The sequence below is a fragment of the Cervus canadensis genome, chromosome 9 (genome assembly GCF_019320065.1).
Source record: "Cervus canadensis isolate Bull #8, Minnesota chromosome 9, ASM1932006v1, whole genome shotgun sequence".
NCBI lineage: Eukaryota > Metazoa > Chordata > Mammalia > Artiodactyla > Cervidae > Cervus > Cervus canadensis.
The window spans coordinates 71965661-71990759 of NC_057394.1; the positions used below are offsets into that span (position 1 = coordinate 71965661).

The following is a 25099-nucleotide window of genomic DNA, read 5'->3' on the forward strand; positions in this document are numbered from 1 at the left end:
AAGCAACCACCTTAGCATTCAACACGCCTGTCAGCACAACTGCGTGTATCATGTAGTTCAATTGAATCTTTGCTTTATTTCCATCTGTATCCTTCAGTTTATAACTCAGAAAAGAAACAATACCCTTCTCAGAGTCCTTAAGTAGCCTTTCATGTTATGCAGTGGTGGCACTGGGAGTTTTCTTAAAAGTCTCATTTTGATGGAGGAAATGAAAAGTAATATCTAGGAGAAATACAAATTAATCCTAAAGAATCTCAATCAATGCAGGTCAAGGATATTTAGACCTCATCAGTGAACGTTATCATTTAAAAAAGGAGTCAAAGAAATACAACACACATATGGTAGTGATTTCTAAGAATATGTGTTCATTTGTTGTTACTGTTCAGTCCCTAAGTCATGTCCAACTCTTTGCCGCTCCGTGGACTGCAGCACTCCAGGCTTCCCTTATGTGTTCATAATTTGTGTTCATTAGCATTGTAAATTAGCCCTATGATAGCCTAAAGCATTACATGTTTCTATTTGTCTGTTTTGTGGAAATCAGCACTATACTTACAAGAGATGAAAAAAAAACAACACTTTTCTAATTTATGTGAATGGATTCTTGAGGCTTGAGCTAAATCTCCCAGTGACAACATCATGCACAGAGCACATAATGCATTTTAAAAAGGCAGCATATATCCAAGTTTTTAAATGGAAATTATAATAAGGTTTTCTGTAAAACTCTGTTAGATATCTTTGAATAATGGTTCTAATGATAACTGTTGTTCTGTTGTTGTTCAGTTGCTAAGTCGTGTCTACCTCTTTGCCACCTCATGGACTGCAGCTCACTGGGCCTCCCTGTCTTTCACTATCTCTCAGAGTTTGCTCAAACTCATATCCATTGATTGGTGATGCCTTCCAACCATCGCATCCTCTATTGTCCCCTTCCCTCCTGCCCTCAATCTTTCCCAGCATCAGGGTATTTTCCACCTCTTTGCATCAGGTGGCCAAAGTATTGGAGCTTCAGCTTCATTATCAGTCTTTCCAATGAATATTCATGGTTGATTTGCTTTAGGATTTCCTGGTTTGATCTCTTTTCTGCTCAAGGGACTTCAAGAGTCTTCTCCAGCACCACAGTTCAAAAGCATCAATTCTTTGGCACACAGCCTTCTTTATGGCCCAATTCTCAAATCTGTACATGACTACTGAAAAAACCATAGCTTTGACTATACGGATCTTTGTCAGCAAAGTAACATCTCTGCTTTTTAATACTCTGTCTAGGTTTGTCATAGTTTTCCTTCCAAGGAGCAAGCATCTTTTAATTTTGTGGCTGCAGTCACCATCCACAGTCATTTTGGAGCCCAAGAAAATAAAATCTGTCACTGCTTCTACTTTTCCCCTTCTATTTGCCATGAAGTGATGGGACTGGATGTCATGATCTTCATTTTTTGAATGTTGAGTTTTAAGCCAGATTCTTCACTAAGAAATTCTTTAGTTCCTCATCACTTTCTGCCATTAGAGGGGTATCATCTACTAAAGATGACTAGGAAATATATTTTGATGTTGTAGGTAAAGAATCTGAATTAAATTGTTTCATCAAACATGAGAACAGAAAAAAAGCAATATTTCTAAATATTTTTATTTCCTATAACATAATTTTAAATGTATTTACAATTTAAATAAAAATTATTTAATAAATAAAATCATAAATTAAATATAAGTAGACATTTTCCAATATTATCTACATGTTTCATATTATAATTGACAAAATTAATTTTTCCAAGCTTATAGAGAAAATCAGGTTCATTTTAGACTGAGAACCATACATGCCACAATAGCTGCTGAGAAGAAAACTTCATAATTTAAGAAAAAGTAATTAAAACTCTGATGTAATCAGCAGTATTTGAAGTCTGGTATACTGGCTTCAGTGCACATGTAAACTTTATATATATATATAGTGTTGCTTTCTCAAGAAATTAATATCAACTCAGGTGGTAAACCCTTTACATATGACAAAATGTGAACTCTGTAAGTACCAAATGAATGTAATGTGCTAAACATATTACTAAAAATTTAGAAGCAAAAGAAGTTACTCTAGATTGGGATTGTCAGCAAAGAAGGAAGGTTGCCAATTTTCCTGACTGGCCTAGGGCTGAAGAGTTTCCAGAGGAAGAAGACTTTCAGTGCTAAAGCCAAGAATGTCTTGGAAAAATTAGGATAAGATGATTGTTTTAGAAAGGGGTAAAATAGTATGGGGTCATGAGCAACTCAACAAAAGAAACAAGCTCCTTCAAGAATGAAAATACAGAGAAGATGGTGCCATGACCGATGTTAAGAAAAAGATGTACTTCTTTGATGGCATATATAATTGTCAACAAGGAGTGCCGTTGCTTTAGGACCAAAAAGAATAAACAAATTGGGAGACCCAGATCCCAATAGGGCTTCCCTTGTAGCTTAGTTGGTAAAGAATCCACCTGTAATGCAGGAGACCTCAGTTTGTTTCCTGGGTTGGAAAGATCCCTGGAGAAGGGATAGGCTAGCCACTCCAAAATTCTTGGGTTTCCCTTGTGGCTCAGCTGATAAAGAATCCGCCTGCAATGCAGGAGACCCGTGTTTGATCCCTGGGTTGGGAAGATCCCCAGGAGAAGGGAAAGGCTACCCACTCCAGTATCCTGGCCTGGAGAATACCATGGACTGTATAGTCCATGGGGTCTTAAAGAGTTGGACACAACTGAGCAACTCTCACTTTCACATGTCACTTTTCAGATCCCACTAAGGAAGCAAGGTTGATACGAAAATGACCAACAGGATACCAGTGCTGGCTTTAATGACAAGTCTTAGGTGATTGTTTTTGAGCACTGTGAATAATTAAACTCCATAACTTTATTGAATGCTACAGAGAAATTATTTGTGTCCATTTCATAAGTAGAGCTGATTGCACTATCACTGGTTTTCTTCACTTAAAAACAATGCTCACATAAAAATTATAGTTTTAGTGCTTACATATTATATTCTCTGCATTGTTCTTTTTGGGCTTCCCAGGTGGCTTAGTGGCAAAGAACCTACCTGCCAATGCAGGAGACACAAGAGACACAAGTGTGATCCCTGGGTGGGGAAGATCCCCTGGAGGAGGAAACGGAAACACACTCCAGTGTTCTTGCCTGGAAAATCCCATGGACAGAGGAGCCTGGCAGGCTATAGTCCATAGGGTCTCAAAGAGTCAAATATGACTGAGCATGCAGGCAGGCAGATATTGTTCTTTTTAGAAGCTCTTAAAACAAGTTTCAGGGATTGAAAAGAAGGAATAAAATTTACTATATATATTGAGGCCTTCCTTTTTGCTTTATAAATATCACCACATGTAATGCTCATAACAACCACAGAAGGTAAATACTACTGTTACAGTCCTTTGCCAAATGAGAAACTGGTGTCACAGAATGGTTAAGTTACCCTGGCCTAAGATTACTTTGTTAGAAACGGGTGAAGACATGATTTGAATCTACATATTCTGACTCTAAAGCCACTGTGCTCAGACACCATACAATATCCAGTACTTGGAAAGAACATGAAGTAATTTAAAACTCTGCATCATAAAGAACTCATAAAAGATAAATATACCTAAGTTTCTTACTTTTGAGGACAAATGTATATCTGTGGGTTGAAACCTCAAAACTATTTTTTGAGTTAAGAGCTCAGAATTTATTCTTTGACATAATTGCCCCTGATTTGGTCCTGTTTCCTACACAGCAGGAGCCAGTGTTTCCAGCAACTTTGGAAGGACAATTCTGCACTGCCTTGCTCTTCCAGCTTTGAGGTCTTTGGATTTGTTCTTTCCTCTGCTTAAATTCACTGATGAATTGCAAACCTCTACACTACTTTGTTCTGCCCTGATACACTGCAAGAATTCCATCAAAATGAGCCTTAACTTTCTTGAATAGACCACATTTTTATTAACACTGTAGGAAAGAGCTTCACCCTCTCTGAGAAGTCAGAAAACAAACATACTCCTATGTAAAGTAAAAAATAAAGCAACATGTCACACTTATAATAGCAGGTACTGTAAACAATTTACATTCATTATTTTACATTATTTACACATATTTCTCTACAAATCTCTACCTCTCTACAGAAGAGGTACTTTTATATTTACCACTTTAGAAATCGAAAAACTGAGGCCAACAGATAGGTGGTATGCCCAAAGTCATCCAAACAGTAAGTGGCAGATCTTGAACTCAAATCTAGGCAATTTGGCTATAGAACATGTATTCTCCTCCACTGTTTTAATTTCCCATTTCACCTACTTTCAAAAATCATTTGATCAGTTGAGGTATTCTTAATCAGTTATCTAGAAACTAAAGGCTGGTCATTCAGCAATAACTGGGTTCCAGCTATGAGTTATGCATAACCTGTAACCTGAATATTATTTCCTGACATACTATTTTTATTTGACACTTTAAGGTAGATAAGAGCCATTCCATTTAGCATTCACTTATTTTCTCAGAAACTTATAATCCTTATAAAAACAGTAAAGACCCAGATAAATCAAGATATATAATTGCTAAGGAGAACTGTCTTTAACCAGTAACAGAATTTTTTTTTTCCTTTTTCAAGAATGCTCTGATTTTAAAGATGGGGTAAAATGTTCTGGCTTAAAATAACATCTAGCTAGCATCCCTTTTACAACTTCTCTTAACTTTCCCCAAAATCATCTCTCAGAGAAGAGATTTCATAACAATCTTGATCTTATATAGGGCTAACTGATGCTCTGTCACCAACATATAGGACTTTCACTAAATTCCAAAGTAAGAGAACAGAATAGGAATTGTACATCAAAATTGATATTGCACCAGTACTTTGCATTAGGTATTGTGCAAAGCTATCTACCTGAAATCAGGAGGAAGGTCCTTTAGCCAGGTCTCACTATCTCCTCCCTTTTTCAAAATTAATATGCATTACATACATTATTAAATATTAATATACAATAGGCAAATGGGCTTCTGTAAGGCTATTCCTTCTGTTTCTTGAGGCAACCAAAATCTCTCTCTCAGGTCCCCTGATGGTACCTACTTCAATTCTAGATCTAGGAAAAGACTGCAACCTCCAGAATGTAACAAAGCTGGAATTTGTGGAAGAGTGTTACTGAGTCTAAGCTCATACTGCTTGAAGCTCACCAGGCCAATAAATCAAGAGATGATATGTTGGGGCAAGGAATAGTGAGTGAATTTATTCAGAGAGCCAGAAGGATGAGAATATAATGGAGGAGTGTCCCAAGATTGCCAGGAGAAATATCAATAATCTCAGATATTCAGATGACACCATTCTTATGGCAGAAAGTGAAGAAGAAATGAAGAGCTTCTTGATGAAGGTGATAGAAGAGAGTGAAAAAGCTGGCTTAAAATTCAACATTCAAAAAACAAAGGTCATGGCATCCAGTCCCATCACTTCATGGCAAATAGATGGGGAAACAATGGAAACAGTGACAGACATTATTTTCTTGGGCTCCAGAATCACTGCAGATGGTGACTGCAGCCATGAAATTAAAAGACGCTTGCTCCTTGAAAGAAAAGCTATGACAAACCTAGACAGCATATGAAAAAGCAGAGACATCACTTTGCCAACAAAGATCACTATAGTCAAAGCTATGGTTTTTCCAGTAGTTATGTATGGATGTGAGATTTGGACCATAAGGAAGGCAGAGCATCAAAGAATTGATACTTTTGAACTGTGGTGTTAGAGAAGACTCTTGAGAGTCCCTTGGACAGAAAGGAGATCAAACCAATCAATCCTTAAGAAGATCAGTCCTGAATATTCATTGGAAGGGCTGATGCTGACGCTGAAGCTCCAATACTTTGGCCGCTTGATGTGAAGAGCTGACTTCTTAGAAAAGATGTTGATGCTGGGAAAGATTAAAGGCAGGAGGAGAAGGGGATAACAGAGAATGAGACGGTTGGATGGCATCACCGAGTTGATGGACATGAGTTTGAGCAAGCTCTGGGAGATGGTGAAGAACAGGGAAGTCTGGCGTGCTACAGTCCATGGGGTCACAAAGAGCTGGACACAACTGAGCAACTGAACAAATCCTTGTATGTGTGCTAAGTTGCTTCAGTTGTGTCCGACTCTTTGTGACCCCATGGACTGTAGCCTGTCAGGCACCTCTGTCTATGGGATTCTACGGGCAAGAATACTGAAGTGGATTGCTAGGTCCTCCTCCAGGGGATCTTCCTGACGCAGGGATCAAACCCTAGTCTCTTATGTTTCCCCCATAGGCAGGCGGGTTCTTTACCAGTAGCACCACCTGGAAAGTCCCTATAGCCATGCTTAACTCTTCTTATATCTGGCTCACAAGCATTTTGGAAAATTTAAGAAGGTGTAACTAAGTTGGTCCACACCCTATTTCCTAGTTTGTTTCAACAGTCTCCATTTTTAAAATAAAACATTATCCAAAATGTCAACAGTAAGTAAAAATGAGAAATATCTACTATATGTATGGTAAACTTTGGACATCAAGGAGACCAAACCAGTCAATCCTAAAGGAAATCAACCCTGAATATTCATTGGAAGGACTGATGCTGAAGTTGAAGCTCCAAAACTTCGGCCACCTGATGTGAAGAGCCAACTCATCAGAGAAGATTCTAATGCTGGGAAAGATTGAGGGCAGGAGGAGAAGGGGATGACAGAGGATGAGATGGTTGTATGGCATCACAGATTCAATGAACATGAGTTTAAGCAAACTCCGGGAGATAGTGAAGGACAGGGAAGCCAGGTGGGCTGCAATCCATGGGGTTGCAAACAGTCAGATGTGACTAAGTGACAGAACAACAACAAAAATCTATTGCAAGTCAAATGGGCAAAACCCCTTAAAGCCCAAGTATTAAAAAGTTATATTAACTCACCATAAAAGAAAACAAGTAGAAAAGCATAATACACAGACAGTCACATTGTCTAATAATACAACTCACTATACTGAGGTGTCATTTTTAAAAAATAGGAAGTCAGAAAAAATTGTAGAAAGAAAAGAGGGAAAAGAAGTTTACATATACCCCGTGTTGATGAGGGCTCAATAAATCACATATAACACATAACATTAGCTGTAAGATATACCTTCATTTTGATGAAATGGTTCTATTTCCAAAAATCTATTCTGAGGATGTAATTGGATGTACAGAGAAAAGTGGGTGTACAAAGGCTTTCAACAAAACCTTACAATAGAAATAATACTGTAAAAATAAACCACACTTTCATCACTTGAGAACCACTTAAGTATTTTATGCAAATATATAGTAATCCATTAAAATGAATATTTTTGAAGAAGACTTGGAAACAGAAAACATTTTTCGAAGGTAGATAAAGGATACAGTTTAGTGATGAAGAAAGTGGCATTGTAGAGAATTGTTTCACTGCTATCAGTTCCAGGGTTATTCACTTACCTTTTGCTGCTTCCCAGGGGGCAATGTAGTAACGAATCCACTGCCAGCACAGGAGGGACAAGAGATGCAGGAGATACAGGCTCCATCCTTGAGTCAGGAAGATCCCCTAGAGTAGGAAATGGCAACCTGCTCCAGTATTATATACCTGAAGAATCCCACGGACAGAGGAGCCTGGCACGCTACAGTCCATGGGGTCGCAAAGAGTCAGACACTGAGCAACTGAGCGCACAATTTCAAATGGAGGCCTTTCTTGTTTTTCTGACTGAGATACTAAAAACAAATTTAAGGTAACCTGTAGCAATTTATTGTAAATTTCTGTGGCTTCAGTGAATTGCAATTTAAGTGGAAGGCAGGTTTGTGGAATGATGTCATATTTGTTTGTTAAAATTTAAACAAAAGCAAACTGTCCTTCAATTGCTAATGACTGTAGTATATGCAGTTCATTGTATTGTTTAAATAGATTTCAAATAACTTCCATGTAATTTGTAATCATTTTAGCAGGTGGCTTGAGGTTAGCAATCAATAAGCACATGAAAGTGTTGCAAATGAGGCTCCAGGATCAATAGAACATTCTTCTTCCCTGGGAAACACAGCCTACTCAGATGGTTGCCCTAGCTGTTCTTTTCTGTTTTGTATTTTTTGTAGATACATGAGCACATTTTTTATGAAAAAAATTGACAAATTAGGGATGCAGACAAAATGTCTCTCAGCAGCAGCATGACAGGGATGCCGTTTGTTTTAAAGAACGTATCCTGAGACAGGCATGTATGCTAAGTCGCTTCAGTCATGTCCAACTTTGCCACCCTATGGACTGTAGTCAGGCAGGCCCCTCTCTCTGTCCATGGAATTTACAGGCAAGAATACAAGTGGGTTGCCATGCCTTCCTCCAGGGGATCTTCCCAACTCAGGAATCAAACCCATGTCTCTTATGTCTTGCATTGGCAGGAGGCTTCTTTACCACAAGGGCCACCTGGGAAGCCACAGACAGGCAGAGGCATGCATATAATTTGGTACAGAGGCTAAAATGGCAGTCAAGTTCTTAATCTTTAACCAATGAGTATGTGTCATCACAGATCCCCTTTCTTTGGCACATATTTTTAAATGTATTACAAAGGCATGCACTCATCTTAGTATGTGGAGTTCCAGAAGAACTATACAAAAAAGATGTTCACAACCCAGATAATCATGATGGTGTGATCACTCACCTAGAGTCAGACATCCTGGAATGCAAAGTCAAGTGGGCCTTAGGAAGCATCACTACACACAAAGCTAGTGGAGGTGATGGAATTCCGGTTGAGCTATTTCAAATCCTAAAAGATGATGCTGTGACAGTGCTGCACTCAACATGCCAGCAAATTTGAAAACTCAGCAGTGGCCACAGGACTGGAAAAGGTCTGTCTTCATTCCAATCCCAAAGAAAGGCAATGCCAAAGCATGCTCAGACTACTGCACAGTTGCACTCATCTCACACGCTAGCAAAGAAATGCTCAAAATTCTCCAAGCCAGGCTTCAACAGTACGTGAACCATGAACTTCCAGATGTTCAAGCTGGATTCAGAAAAGGCAGAAGAACCAGAGATCAAATTACCAACAATCTACTGGATCATCAAAACAGCAAGAGAGTTCCAGAAAAACATCTACTTCTGCTTTATTGACTATGCCAAAGCCTTTGACTGTGTGGATAACAAGAAACTGTGGAAAATTCTTAAAAAGATGGGAATACTAGACCATCTGACCTGCCTATTGAGAAATCTGTAAGCAGGTCAGGCAGCAACAGTTAGAACTGGATATGGAACAGACTGGTTCCAAACTGGGAAAGGAGTATGTCAAAGCTGTATACTGTCATCCTGGTTATTAACTTATATATACAGTACATCATGGGAAATGCTGGACTAGATGAAGCACAAGCTGGAATCAAGATTGCTGGGAGAAATATCAATAACTTCAGATATGCAGATGATACCACCCTTAAGTCAGAAAGCAAAGAACTAAAGAGCCTCTTGATGAAAGTGAAAGAGGAGAGCAAAAAGTTGGCTTAAAACGCAACATTCAGAAAACTAAGATCATGGCATCTGGTCCCATCACTTCATGGCAAATAGATGGGGAAACAGTGGAAACAGTGAGAGACTTTATCTTTTTAGGCTCCAAAATCACTACAGATGGTGACTGCAGCCATGAAATTAAAAGACGTTTGCTCCTTGGAAGAAAAGTTATGATCAACCTAGACAGAGACAAAAGCAGAGATATTATTTTGCCCACAAAGGGGCATCTAGTCAAAGCTTTGGTTTTTCCAGTAGTCATGTATGGATGTGAGAGTTGGACTATAAAGAAAGCTGAGTGCTGAAGAATTGATGCTTTTGAACTGTGGCATTGGAGAAGACTCTTGAGAGTCCCTTGGATTGCAACAGATCAATTCAGTCCATTCTAAGGGAAATCAGTCCTGAATATTCATTTGAAGGACTGATGCTGAAGCTAAAACTCCAATATTTTGGCCACCTTAATGGAAGAACTGACTCATTTGAAAAGACCCTGATGCTGGGAAAGATTGAAGGCGGGAGGAGAAGGGGATGACAGAGGATGAGATGGTTGGATGGCATCATCAGCTCAATGGACATGAGTCTGAGTAAACTCCAGGAGTTGGTGATGGACAAGTAGGCCTGGCATGCTGCAGTCCATGGAGTCGTAGAGTCGGATATGACTAAGCAACTGAACTGCCTGACTGACTGATTACAGTTTATTTTAAAAGACACACGCAAACAAAGTATGTAGAGTTTTATTTTTTAAAGGCTGAAATAAAACATTACCTCATGAATGTTAGCTTCACTTTTGCTTCTTAGGTATTGAAACATTTTAATTACTGATAATTAATGGGGATATAGGCTTCCCAGGTGGCTCTGGGGTAAAGAATCTGCCTGCCAGTGCAGGAGACATAGGTTCCATCTCTGTGTCCAGAAGATTCCCTTGGAGAAGGAAATGACAACCCACTCCAGTATTCTTGCCTGGGAAATCCCATGGACAAAGGAAATTGGTGGCATACAGTCCATGGGGTCACAAATGAGTGGGACACATCTTGGTAACTAAACAACAGCAAACAGCAACAATGGGGGTATAAATTATTTCATGAAAAATAGATTTCATAATCTATTATGTATAAAATAGATTTTCACATATATTGTCCTCCATTCCTTTGTTAAACAGAAAGTAGACTTGTATGTATTATTAAAGTTCATTACCTTGCCTACAGATACATGTGTTCCTGCATATTTCATCACTGTTTAACACGAAAGCATTCTATAAAGTGTTAAAAGATATCAAAGTACTTTTCTGGTAAAGAAGTAAAACGAGAAAGATTCAAGGAAAGAAAGAATCCCTCTGTTGTTTGCACACTTGTTTTCTGGAGAGATACTGTAGGAACCACCTTTGCCTCTAGCGAACTCAGTATTCATTAGGGGAGGAGACGACCTAGAAATTTACAACAGAAGTCAAGGATGGGCTTAGGATAAACCCATGAGAAGAGCCGTAAACTAGAAAGAAACATTTAGGAATAAGAAAAATGATTTAAAAAAAAAGAAAGAAAAGAAAACAGTATGCACACCACCCCAGTGGGTGATGCTTAGCAATTTCCTCTTTACTCATGTAAATACTCAAAAAGAAAAAAATGCTCTCAACTCTTGTGAACTAAAAAATAAGTAAAAAATAAGACAGCCAAGAAGGAAATTCTCTTAATTTTGGGCTTTGGAGGCTGCGTGGGTCCAGCTTGCCGCCTACCCTTAACTCCCTTGGGGGAATATTTCTTGGGAAGAAAATGGTCCGCCTCCCCGCAGTCGTCAGAGCCCTGATTCCCAGAAGGTGTAACCACGCGTGGCTGGGACGGGGAGAAAGAGTGGCCACTCCTGTTGCACAAGCGCAAAGCCGGAGCAGCATCTGCTAAGATGCGGCTGGAGACCAGTGTCTGACCCCAGGGCTTTAGGGAAATGAAAAGGAATCCAGTGGAACCGAGGGTCTCAAGCTGAGGAATCGCTAGCTAGGATTCCGCGTGGACTTCACTGTATTTTACAGATTGGACTCTCCAGTCACAGGGTCGTGACCAAGCAAGCCTCCGGGAGTGACAAGCTGGGAATCACCGCGCCGCAGTGACCAACAAGTAAGTTATTGCCAACTTTGCCAATATATATGACATTTTCTGTAAACACTTTAATCTGATTTTCAGGTGTGAACACCACAGTGATGGCCAAAAGATAACTTTTATCCTGAAATCGTCAGTACGCTGATGGGACCACCACCACAACCACCACCACCACCACACACACACACACACACACACACACACACACACACACACTCAATACATCCCACCTGGAGCAACGGGACCTCGCGCCCCTAGGCTGGTGCGCACTTGGGGGGATTTGTTTAAAATTTGGAAACTTACTGATTTCGTCGGAAAGAGCGAGCTGGATTGAGGGTGGGTGGAACGCCGCCTCGTCATTTATTCATTGCGACTGTCTCCATTGTGGACACTAGTAGCGAGTCGCAGACGCCTGCTCTTGCAGGGGAAGTCTGACACCTTGAGGACGCCAGAGGGGGTGCCAGGACCCCCGGGAGCCGGAGAGGGAGAAGCTTTGCGAGTTACCGGGTGAGGAGAGTGGGGGGCTACTTTTTCAAGTCGGGGGACTTGCCGCGCGGGGCTTGTTTACTTGGGTGGGAGCAGGGTGATCAGCGGCCGGGTTCTGACGCGAACCGAAGTCGGACAGCCTGGGAGGGAGCCCGCCCGGAGCCTGGAGGTGTGTCTGGCTCTCCTCCAGGGTCACCGGGTGGGGTACTGGCCACCGACTGGACTGGATGACCGCTGGCTTGTGGTGAGCTAGCCTGCCCAACGGGCTGACCCCAAACATCTGGCCCCGGGGCGGCGGAGGCTCTTCCCCGGGTCCTGCCCTCGCGCGGGTCCACCTCCACCGCGGCGCAGAGCGGCGCGTGGGACGCGCGTCTTTCCGAGTGGTCCCCTCCGAACCCGGGCTGCGCTGACCCGGAGTCAGGCCGCCGCCGGAGATGCAGGGAGGGGTGTCTTCCTCTTGGTTCGTCGGCTGACAGCTGTGGGAACGCTAACTTTACCGGGAGGGGTCCTTAAGGGCCGGGGGTGGGCGAGGTTCTCCTCCGCTGGCGCTCACCTCCCCCTCGCCCCAGGCCCTCCCCTCCCCCGCCTCGCGCGGCATCACTCTCAGAGCATCCTCACTCCGCCCAGTTCGGTGCCAGCTGCGTGGGCTCCAGCTTCGTGCGTTTTCCTTGGAATGCTCGGAAACTCGGCGAAGACTAAGGCGATCCCGTCGGAATTTGCCGGGCGTGCTGGCACCGGGCAAATCACTCGCGCCGCCGGCCTCGACTGCAACCCCCTTCAGCCAGCCAGAAGATCGCAACTTTGCAGGTAAAGAGGGTGTCGTCTCAGAGCTCCATCTGGCCGGAGCCGCACCTCCCCTCGTTTCTGGGATCTCGGTTAAGTTTCTCAAGCTGCCTGGGAAGCCGGCTCCCTTTTGGGAGGCGGACATCCCTGGGGGTTACTAGATCCAGAGGCTCGGGCTCTGCGAGGTTTCTCTTTAGGGCTGAGGACCGGATCTCTGAAGCTTTCTGTGGTTGACCTGGGCTGAACGAGAGTTTGGGGATGTTTCTCAGCATCTTACCGCACCAGGCTTTAAAGCAGCGGAGAGGGCAAAGAGTGAACCCCCGGTGTGACTTATATGGTAAACAAAGCAGCAGAAGCCACGCCGTGGAGCTGGGGAGGAAGGCTGCTTTTAGCCTTTTATGCATTTGGGGAAGGTGGGGGATCTTGGGGGGCCCTGGGCGCATATAAGGGAGCCCTAGACTCTGGTACCTAAACTGGGTTAATAAAGAAAGGACGGTGGTCAATATCCTGTCAATTAAACTCTGCGTCATTTTCATCCTCTATCAAAACACGGAAACACTTTGATCCGCGTCCCTGGACCCAGGCTAAGGGATTCCTAGTTCGCTTGGCTACTGAGATTCCAATTAAGTCAATGACCCTGTTTGCCACTTGGCTGAATCACTGAGATTCGCTGCACAACTTGTTGTTCTAGCTGAGAAGTCGGCTGCCTTTTGTGATGAGGTAACTAGAGAATCCTGGAAGGGGATGGAGGGCTGGGAGAGCCTGAGACAGGGAGCTCCGGGACGTGCCTGTATTCACTGCGCTGTGTTCACTATGGTGTATCCCTGTTCACGTGTTTTCTTAGGGGGGCCCTTCTCAGTTAATATCCATAACTGTAAGATGCAGCAAGTTGGCTTACTCTGAGTAAGCACCAAGCCAAAAGAGTGGGAGGAGGCAGAAACAAGGTTTACTCCTTTTATTAAAAGGAAATTTACAACAGACTTGTAAAATTGAAAAAAAAAATCAGTTCTCATATAATTTCTGGATTTCCTGTTACAGTCATTGCTGCACAAAACATATTACAAATTCTATAAGTGAAGAGGTTGGCGAGAGTTTGTTGTGTTTTTATTTTTTTAAGAAAAATTCTGAATTAGGGAGAGTAAGAACGTGTGGATACGTCAAAACATTGAAATTATGGGTATTGAAATCATTGGCTATTTAAACTTAGATGGTAATACCTACTTCTTTACCCACTTCTAGTCACTGGGACAGTAGACCAAGACCTCTCCTTTTAAGTATGGTAGGCAAAAAGTCAGTAAGATAAAGGGATAACTAGTAGTTTGAATATTAGAATCAAAATTCAGTTAGATAAGTGCTTGCTAAAGAAGCACTTTAAAGACCAAGAATTAATGTAAATCAGCACATCAATAGAGGTTCCATTGGCTTTGTCAAAGTATTTTATGCAAATATCTTGAATTAATGGAGGGTTAGTACAGGTAGAAAGAAAGCAAGCACTTTCCTCCTTCCTGAATGAGCCCACGGACCTGCAGAGGCTTTCAGTAGAGTTCTGATCAGAGCTCAGTTACTCTGTTAAGCTTGATGTTGTGAACTGAAGAGCCAATAGATTCATGCCAAGGAAGTTACATACGAAGAGAAATACTAATAGGTTAATGAAATTGATGCATAAGAGGTGCTTAATATTCACTGGGTGAATAAATATATAGTTAGGTAGGTAGACAGCTTAAATAAGGCATAGCAAGGCAAAATTGCAAATTTAGAGAATTTCTTCCATTTAGGTGAGAACTTGAAGGAACATGGGCATTCATCAAAGCTTAAACTAAGTGCAAGAGATGTAAGGCATGTCTCTTTAGTAAAACCTGTCAAATATATTAACTCTCTTTCTGAAAAGCTTAGTTCTTAAAAAATATGTTTCAGTTTACTTGCTTCATGGTCACTCTCACAGATACAAGAAGTGGAGTAAACTTCCATTACTTATAAGCTTAAAAGTTTTGTCATTTTACATTATTTACGTTTCTATGGCAGTTATTCCTGAAAAGTCAAGTTCAGATTACAAAGGAAAAACCATTAGAAAACTAAAGTTCTGTATGAATTCTATGGCCACTTGGGTTATTGAAGGTGTAAGAGATCAAATAACTTTCCACCCAAGTTTGTTGTTTAGTCACTAAGTCATGCCCAATTCTTTGCAGACCCTGTGAACTGTAGCCCACCAGGCTCCTCTGTCCATGGGATTTCCCAGGCAAAAATACTGGAGTGGGTTGCCATTTCCTTCTTCACATAAGATAACCTCTATTAATTCATATTTTATATAAGTAGGAAACACCAGACATTGTTTTTATTCTTTCTGATTAAAAGAAATTTGCATATCTAATTCAGTACACACATTTTAAACTTTTAAACTTAAAGCTTATAATAAATGTGATAAATTTCTATTGAAGTACAAAAATAACCATTATGAATGTGCCAATTAACCTCTCTGAATTGAAAATATTTTCATAAATATGTTGCAGAAAATATTGTCATGATTTTACACTTGCATGTTTAATTGCCAGGATAATTTATGACAATTCAGATCATTAACATATTTAGCAACTGAAAACATACATGATCTACCTTTTCTAATTAATTCATTTATTGAAACAAAAATAAAAATAGGTACATTTTTGTCCAGTAGTTAATATTGTGAATATCAGTGCTCAAAGAGAAAGGATTTTGTAAATAAAGATAGAGAAGAAATGATAAACACCAGCTAGGAAAGTAAAACTGTGGATTGAATATTTTCTTATGAAAAATGTGATTGTTTTATTTCTAAAAACAAACTAGGTGAAGGGAAGTATAAACTATTAAGTTTTTTTTGTTTTCAAAATCATGATTGCTGAACATTTCATGAGATCAGATTCTAATGTGCATCTTTTCTTTCCAAGTTGTATTGTCTGGGCCAAACTGAAACTAGTATGTTCACCTCTTTAATATCTATGGAAAACCCAAGAGAAGCATTTTGGTTCTTATTAAAAATGATGTTGAAGAGACAGCTCAAAACAAAAACCTTGTCTTTTCACCTAATTTATGCTTCATCACTCCCCACAACACGCTTTCATACCAAATAAACATTACAACTGATTAGTTCAACCCAACTTAAACTGAACATTTACTTCTATCTAGTTGTGATGAGAAGCTGTTTTGGAACTATTAATATCTTTCCTCCCCCTATGTTTCCTAGTTCTAATCCTCCAAGTTGCATTAAGACCTTAATATTTTAAGAGATTTGAGAATGTTTTGATCCGGAATGTAATATCATGGCTCTATTTAATCAGTGCAAATATAGACCTGCTGTCTGAGAACATTGATACTACCAAAATAACGCCTATGATGAAAAAATACAAAAAAAGAAAAAGAAAGAAAAAATACTTTCAGGAGAAGAAGCTCTTCATTTGTGAAAGTGAAAATTAAAAGACACATACATTGAAAATATATCAGTTTGAAACTACATGGTTCCATGAACTATTCAGTACGTGGAGTGAAATACTTAAGTCTCAATGATTCTTCTGAAAGTTGTTTCAGTTAAACAGGTTGTGAAAGAGAGATAATAGTTTCAGAGTTGATCTTTTCTTGTCACTAAACTGTAGGTGATAGCCCATTAATATTAGTGTAGATTAGTCAATGCTTTGAAAAAACGTTTCCGTTGAAACACGGCTGTGTCATTGAGTAATGGCTTCTTGAGAAGCAACAGATGACACATGGGCCCAATTTTACACATAAAATTCAAAATGTTAAGTATAATATTAAGGCCTAAAAATAGGCCTCAATAGCTTTATCTAGCACACTCCATTCTTTTTGAGAAATGGCAAGTGAAATGTAATGAATCAGATACACATTCATTATACTCTGACTGTACTGTGCTATGGTCGAAAAATGTTGAAAAGTTACCATAAGTCATTTCCTTGAACAAATATTATCAATAGTAAAATTTACTTAAGATAGGAAGATAAGAATTATTACCAAAAAAATAAAGTGGGAAAAAGAGAGTAAGTGAATATTTATGAGTACTTGAGATATGCCAGGAACTATGCTAGAAACTTAAATTTTTTTATCTTCACACCTACCCTAACACTAAGGTATTATTATTAACTTTTAAAGAATCTGATAAGTCTAAATTACTACCAAAAAAAAAAAAAATCACAGAGTTTCTTTGTGGTAGAGTCAGAATTTGAACCCATGTCTACTTGATTTTAAAGCCAATATTCCTTTTACTTGATTCTTATAGTTTCAAAAATAAAATTAGTAATCTTTTAACAAGAGCCATGAGTTCATAGGATTCGTATAGCCATTTATTTATTTAGCTTTTCAAATGTTGTAACACTGGGACATAAATGACCCCATTATAACTCTAGAATTTGAAACAACACTATGTTAACTAAGGCTTTATCCGTTTTGAAGCAGAGTAGGAGATGAGATACCCAGCTCAAGCCAATTGTTCTCAAACTGTTTCCTTTCTTACTCTTGAATCTAAATGTAATGTGTGTGGAAAGTAAAAAAAAAAGCTTATTTTCATGGATAAAATTCTAGATAATAGACTTTTAAATAGTTATGAGATTATAATTTCTAAATAAAAAATTGTCATTCAAACCTTGAAAACATCTGTAGGCTGTTGATAAGATGTCTTTGTTTGGACAAAACACAGTCATGTTAAGACAGGTTTATGTTACATCTTATCAGTGTTATATGAAATTTCTAAAGAAGTGTTTTTGTCTTAATTTTAATTGCTTAATTATTTTGCACGTCCCTTGGTATTTAATGAAGGGAGCACTCTTTCATGCATCCCAAAAGACATGGTTCAGCTGGTGGCACATTTTAACACATTTGCCATTTAAAAAAAAAACACACACCTCCATTTAAAACCAATGTGCTTAAATCCAAAAATCCGTTGACATTGAAGTTGAGGAAATAAATTTTTTGAATATATGTCATATATGACAAAAATTAGCACTGAAGTGATACCTATTCAGTAGATATTATTTGAATATTAGTAAATGGATAATTGAATAAATAGATGAGTGACACACGAATTAGATCTTCATCTTTGCATTTTCTGGCATAGCTCCCTCTCTACAGAATAACTTCTCTCTTACTGCCTCCTGTCAAAATGTTCTCCAGGCACTAAACCTAGCTCAATATCACTGTCTCCTTGAAAGCTTCCTTCATGTCTCCAGGTGTCTCAAGTATAAATACAAGCAAAACCCTTGTTATAGTCTACCTTACAGATGGATAGAGGTCTGTCTCCTAAACTAGACAGTAAACTCCTTTAAGAAACCCAGAGGATACTCAAAAACATGTGAGTTTTAAAGTGACTTGAAAAGTGAAAAGAAAGTGAAGTCGCTCAGTCGTGTCCAACTCTTTGCGACCCCATGGACTATAGCCTACCAGGCTCCTCTGTCCATGGAATTCTCCAGGCAAGAATACTGGAGTGGGTTACCATTTCCTTCTCCAGGGGATCTTCCCGACCCAGGGATCGAACCCGAGTCTCCCGCATTGGAGGCAGATGCTTTAACCTCTGAGCCACCAGGGACTTAGACTGTCATAAATATTACGCTTTTGCAATTAAGCATACTTATTCCATTGCTAAATCATGAGCTTATTTATTTATCTAATGAAACCATTATAATAATAATTTGCACTTGGATGATATTGTGAGTACTGTATTACTTCCTATGTTATAAACATTAACCCACTGATATTCAATGGACATAACTTCCAGTCAACTGGTAACTCTATAATGCTCATTTTCAAAGAATTTATATATAGTCAGTTATTAATGTGCTTTAGTTTAAGTGGTGCTGTGCTGAAATTCTTAGGAGGGAGTTTTTGTTCTTTTACACCGTAAGTGTGATTAGAGTCAAAAGAATACTTCTCAGGAATACTTACTGAACTCAAGGCAGTCAGACTTATTTGGTGTGATTACAGTTGTTAAATTAAGCTAAGAATTCATGTCAAAGCCTTCTCAGCCTATGATGTCCTGTTGTGGGTGACATGAGCTTTTATTTTTTGGAGGGCAGTTAGTAGTTTTTTATTCTTTTTATTCTGCCTGGTAAACTTGTTACAAATGAAAGTTTATAAACAGTGTTCATACGTGTAAATCTATGGCTGATTCATATCAATGTATGAATGTATGGCAAAACCCAAAAAAAAAAAAAAAGAAATGATACCAAATCATAAAACAAATTGCATGGAAAATTAAAAAGATAGCAAATCAAAGAGAACAACTTAAAAAACCCTCTAACTCAAAGTTTGTTAGAACTTATTAATAGATTCTGGCTTCAAAAGGACAGGTGGCTATTTATACTTAAAAATATTTCATTGATTTGACAGAAGTTAGCAAGAGGAATATGAAAAAAAAAATGCAATTTTCTCCCTAAAAGACTTCTTCCTCAATTTACATTAAACATTTGCAATACACACACACACACAAAAATAAAATAAAAAAATAAAAAAATAAACAGTGTTCAGGTATGCTTTGTTGTTGTTTAGTTGCCAACTTGTGTCTGATTGTTTGTGACCCCATGGACTGTAGCCCACCAGGCTCCTCTGTCCATGGGATTTCCCCGGCAAGAATACTGGAGTGGGGTGCCGTTGCCTTCTCCAGGGGATCTTCCCAACCCAGAGATGGAACCTGCCTCTCCTGCTTGGCAGGCGGATTCTTTACCACTGAGCCTCCTGGGAAGGTCTCAGGTACCCTGCTACTGATGCTGCTAAGTCACTTCAGTCGTGTCCGACTCTGTGTGACCCCATAGACGGCAGCCCACCAGGCTCGCCCGTCCCTGGGATTCTCCAGGCAAGAACACTGGAGTGGGTTGCCATTTCCTTCTCCAATGCATCCAAGTGAAAAATGAAAGTGAATTCGCTCAGTCGCGTCCGACTCTTAGCGACCCCATGTGCAGCCCACCAGGCTCCTCTGTCCATGGGATTTCCCCGGCAAGAATACTGGAGTGGGGTGCCATTGCCTTCTCAGGTACCCTACTACATTTTAAAAATATTTTACCTCTCAATGATGGTGAAGAAGCTACACAATTGTGTTAGCTAATACCCTGTGCATACTGGGATCATAGTTCATAGCTCAATGCATCATAATTTTTATTTTCACAGAATTAAGATACTTAGTGTTCAACATAGGCTTTTTGAATGGGTGAATGGAATGAATGAATGCATGGATGATTTTTGTCAGCTACTATGCTCAACCTCTGTATTTTAATATGCTGTTCTTTCAAGGAACTGGTCACACACCAGTATGAATCACTCAAAAAATGATGGATGAAAGGACAGGAGTGATGCATAATGTACATTGAGTGAAGGGTGGAGAGTCCATCATGTTTTATATATAACCATCCTGACTGTTTGTGAAACATGGGTATCATTTTATATAAAAATCTCTTTCATGATAGGTACAGTAGGGCTGTATACCCCGAAGATCACACTGAAGACTATACTTTAAGTAAATTCTCTTCTGTGGTGGTTGTAGTTTGATAAGCAATTTTTGGATTCATTTAATTGTATAGTGATACACACACACACACACACATATATCCATATATATATAAATGCATCATAGATAAGTAAGTATTCCTGAGAAATATTCTTTCAATTCTAATCACACTTATGGTATAAAAGAACAAAAACTCATTATTTATATGGCATTTAAACATATCCCAACACTTAAAACCTACCTTTGAATTCATTAATTAAACATAAATTTTATATATATATATATATCTCCATCTGTATGTACTGTATTATGTATATATAAGTAAGTAAACCTATACATATAGCTATGTATAATGCCATATAAGTAGTACAGAATGAGAAAGAGTTGGAGACTGCTTCTGGGGACAGGTTCTTAAGATGATGCTTGCAGAGTAATTACCAGAGATAGTGAGATTAAAATTGCTAGCAAAGAAGGTAGAGTAGCCCATAAAAGACAATAGGAGTTATTTGCCAGTGTGCTAGAGTCCCTGTGGAATGGTTAGACATGTACCGAATGAATTGGAAGGTCATCTAATTAAAAAGTTCTTTTTTAATGATATACTCTCATATCTTACCAAATACTTTTTTTTGAATAGCAGATACATATTATATACACACACACACACATATATATATACCCACATGGAATGTTTGATGAAGGACTTATTTAATGCATGACAGTCATCCCCACTAGAGGCTAAGAATAAAGAGGTACATCTCACCTTTTTTGTTTAAAATTCCAAAAAAAGATTCTTCTAAGCCTCTTAGTAACATGTTCTAGTGTCCCCTGTTATCTTGTAGACAATTTGCTGTTTTATTGTCACCTGATCTCTTCTCATGGAAATGGAAAACTCATTAAGAAAATAACACAAGTCAAACTAAGATAAATATAGTCTACAACTGGAATTAAAAACAATGACATCGGGTCACGTTGGAAGAAATCCAATTCCGTCTTCTCTTCCTTGTCTCAAATATATTGTTTCTTATAAAAATAGGGCTTAGAGTTTCCAACTATAAATTTATGTTCAAATTACATAGCATTATTGACACTGTTAAAGATGGTGCTTTCCTTTTATATGTAGATATTACTGAGTTAGCCATTCAAAGGAGATAAATTGTTTTCCAATGGATTGATGGATTGATGGTAATATACCCACGTGGTGCCCAATCCCCCTTTGAACCAATGAAGCAAACCTAAGAGAAGACCATTTTAAAGTTAGGAGTGTCTTAACTTGGATCCTCACACCCCTGTCCCATTACCTTGGGACATAAAACACTTTGGCTCAAGAAAGTCTTGTATGGACCCATTTTAGAATCATCTAGGAGTTCTCAATATGCACTGTTAGTGTTTTCTAGGAAGCTCTTATGTCTACAGCTGAGGATGTATTGAAGACCTCGAAATAGACCATCTACCTCATGACCTTAAATTCTGGGAACAAAAAAGGGACTGCAGTCGTAGCTACATTCTTCTTCGTGGAATAATTTTTTGGGAACTTTGTTCCTAGGGCTATCCACTCTTTACCAGGATTTTTTATTTTCTGAGAATCATCATGTGAAATAATCAGAGTGCCTATCTCTAAGCCTCTGAGAGCCTCTACAATTAAAGAGAAAGAAATATTTTTAAAGAACACTCAAATATTAGGGTTATTATTGCTCCGTAGGATATTAAATAGCTTTGTATCTAAAAAAAAGATATGTCTCTCTGTATGTGCTGTATAAAAAGAAAATGTTGGCAGAGGCAAAAGACTTACTTGCTTATCTGGTTCATTTTAACCTCACAGCTTAACATTCTGATTTGTAATGTGCAAGCTACTTAGAGAACTGAACCGCGTATTTTCATTTAGCACTCCAGCATGTTTTTGGAACAAAGTGAACCAGCAAATGCTTTTGCCCTTTCATGAATAAAAGAAGCCTTAATGAAAAAACATTTCATTATAATAGTACTTATGATAAAGAATTTTCCCCAACATATAAAATATCTACAATTTTAACCTGAAGAACAAAAACTGCTTTTTGTTTGTTGTACTGAACAGGGAACCACTAAAACCAGAACTTTCTAATCTTCCTAAATATTTTCTTACTAGTTATTACATTGCTACAATTGAAATGTTGGGAACAAATATATATTAAAAATGACCTCTTTTTTAGATTAATAGTTAATGGTTTTTGTAAGCACAAAATGCATAAGATCTGTTTTATAATGCAATATTTTAGCCTCTGATTTTTTTCTTAACATAGATGTCTACAAAATAAAAATAGAGACAAGATTCAACCTGATTGAGAAGAAATCAACATATTGTGTGTTTGAAATGATCCATTGTTGAATAGCCTAGATATATTTGAACCATATAACCCTGATTCATTTCAGTTTACTTTATTTGAAAGCTGAGATACTCTCTAATAAGAGTCAAGATCTTCAAAAATATACAAGGATTGTGTGTCAAATATTGAATATGATTAAAGGTAATCTCTACTCATAGAATATATTGCTATTCAGTAGCTTTTAGGAGTGTTTCATAGTCTGACAAAACTTATTTTGATTTTAATCATAATGAAGTGGTATACAGGTATAATAAAGACAGTGACTGCTCAAAGGGTTTCATATACCCATTGGTTCATCTCCAATGCAATATTGCATATCTAGTGTTTGCACTCCATCCATCATTATACCTAGAGATGAACATCTTCAATTGCCCAGTTGGTCCTGTGTGTAGGGCTGCTCCCACATAGATTGGAGGTTGATGACAGAGGAATGGCCATATAGGAACCCACATTCCCTGCTGGCTCTATCAGATCAGGGTATTTCCATAGGTAGATGGCAACTATAATGAACATTTATTTCTCTGGACAATTATAAAAGTGTGGTAAGGTTCTGTATTCATGGTGAAATTTAATTGCAACCTCTAATGAATTATGGCATCTGATAAAATACTCTATAGTTTCTTTTCTGTAAGTTAGAGATGCAAGTTTCTTTCTAATATATTTAAGAAAATTTCATATCAAGTAGGGCTTAAGCAAAGGATTTTAAGAAAGGGGATTTCATATTGTTACATTCTTTCTTGATATACAAGAAGGGGCACAATTAAACTATTGGGCTTAAGAAAAACGGTCAGTTGTACTCTGCTCCATTATGATGGGAAAATCATTATGTGGTTGAAACTGGGATTTCTGCTCATTTTTGTACTTTACACTGAAATGAATGCTAACCATAATTATAAGGATAAATGCTATGTGAATTCACTATAAAAATCTGTGTGAATATTTTAAGTGTCTTATCTGAAATAATAAATACTTAAGATATACTGCTGATTTATTAATTATCACTACTCATTAATTTTAAAAAGAATTTGACATTTTAATTTTAATGCATGCAGCAAATACTTTCAGTTTATTTTCCTAAAATTCATAGCAGCACTTTGAAAGTGTTTGCCAATTATTTGACATATATTGTGAGACCAACCAATACAAAATATTTATCTGACTATTGATGAGCTATTGTTGTCTTTTTTATTTCTTATCACAGAAAATGGTGGAAATAAACTTGAAGGACAGTATATTGATCTTTTAAAAAATAAAATTTTATACATAGAGACACATGCGTTTGGTAGAAGAATGGGCTGAGTTGGATAGATTTAATTTTTTAATTTTTTTAAGTACAATTATAAATCTGTTTTATTTTTATTTTGGTTTTCTTTTATATTATTATAATTGCGGATGCTACACCTGCTGTCCTTAGATGCCCTCTGCCATCCATCTGTAGGCAACCAAGAGTTCTCTTCAGCATGTCTAGTGTCAGTGGGCCAAAACTTTTCTCAGTTTTTGTTTGATTGAAAATGTTTTTATTTGATCTCACTTTTAAGGCTATTTCTATTGTTTGGAGTATTCTAGACTAGAAATTTTTTCCTTCCAGTACTTTATGCTCCTCAGTTGACTTTTAGCTTCCATCATTTCTGCTGAAATGTCAACCATCAGTCTGATTATGGCTCCTTTGAGGGCAATATATTCTTTATTTTTGGTTGCTTTTATGCTTTCTTTTAGTCCTTTGTTTTCATTAGTTTTACGATTATGTACCAAACTGAGCTTTTTAGATTTCTGTTGCTTGGTATTTGAAACACTTTTTAAATATGACTTGATATCTTTCATCAGTTTTGGAAAATTCTTGTTCATTAACCTTCAGAGGTAGTTTTGCACTTACATTTTCCCCTTTAATGCCTCCAATTATTCATATTTTTTTCCTTTTACTCTGTGCCATATTTCTAGTATTCTTTTATTAATTATTCTTTTAATGTATTTCCATGCATATCTGCTTTCTCCACTATTATCTGGATATTTTTAATGGTTTTATCTATCCTCTGGCAGGCAGTTAAGATGGGAATAAACATCTTAAACCAATCAGAACCTAAGCAGATAAGAGGTTAATTTCAACCTTTGCAAGCGTATGAACCCCTGGTTGACCCCCAGGGTATGTTATAGGACCCCAGGGTCTGAGCACCTTGACTGTGTAGTAAGACCACTCCTCCTTTAAGCTTCCAGGATAATGAATTTTATCTCTGCAGTTTTGCAAGATTGATGAATACTCTGCCCTAAATTTCAGCAGCTTTCTTAATTATTTTCCTGCAAAGCTTAAGATTTTAACAAATGCTTTGAGAAAAGAGCTGCTGAGTATAAGACATACTTCCATCTGTCTCCCTTCTTACCAGGACATGAGACCCTTGTATTTGCCTTGGCAAATTCATTGAGAGGAAATGTGGTTGGTAGAAGGTCAAGTCATTTCTCGGTGGTTTCTC

At 38.3% G+C, this 25099-nt stretch overlaps 1 protein-coding gene across 3 annotated transcripts in view; it reads left to right on the top strand.

The window, feature by feature from the left end:
* The first annotated feature begins 11294 nt into the window (after positions 1-11294).
* TRPC4 (transient receptor potential cation channel subfamily C member 4) overlaps positions 11295-25099 on the top strand; it is a 184855-nt gene continuing 171050 nt past the window's right edge. Inside the window, exon 1 of one of the 3 annotated variants that reach the window (XM_043477366.1) lies at positions 11295-11549. The gene's annotated coding sequence lies outside the window, so the exon portion shown is untranslated. Of the gene's footprint in view, positions 11550-11999; positions 12039-12617; positions 12825-25099 lie in introns of those variants that run through there. The other 2 variants (XM_043477367.1, XM_043477365.1) reach the window with 2 other exon arrangements.